Consider the following 213-nt stretch of genomic DNA (forward strand, 5'->3'; position numbering starts at 1 on the left):
GTTTTGCCAGCATCTGTGGCTGGCATTTTCAGAGAATGCTTGCCTGGAAAGGACTTCTCTGAAGGTGCCAGCCACAGATGCTGACGAAACGGCAGGAAGAAACTCTTCTAGAACATGGCCACATAGCCCAAAAAACCCACAAGAACAATTGTGTAGTGCTCCAGATGTTGTTGGATTGCAACCCCCAGCATTCCTCACTTTTGGCTTTCCCAG

Source organism: Sceloporus undulatus, unplaced genomic scaffold (assembly GCF_019175285.1).
Source record: "Sceloporus undulatus isolate JIND9_A2432 ecotype Alabama unplaced genomic scaffold, SceUnd_v1.1 scaffold_4943, whole genome shotgun sequence".
Taxonomy (NCBI): domain Eukaryota; kingdom Metazoa; phylum Chordata; class Lepidosauria; order Squamata; family Phrynosomatidae; genus Sceloporus; species Sceloporus undulatus.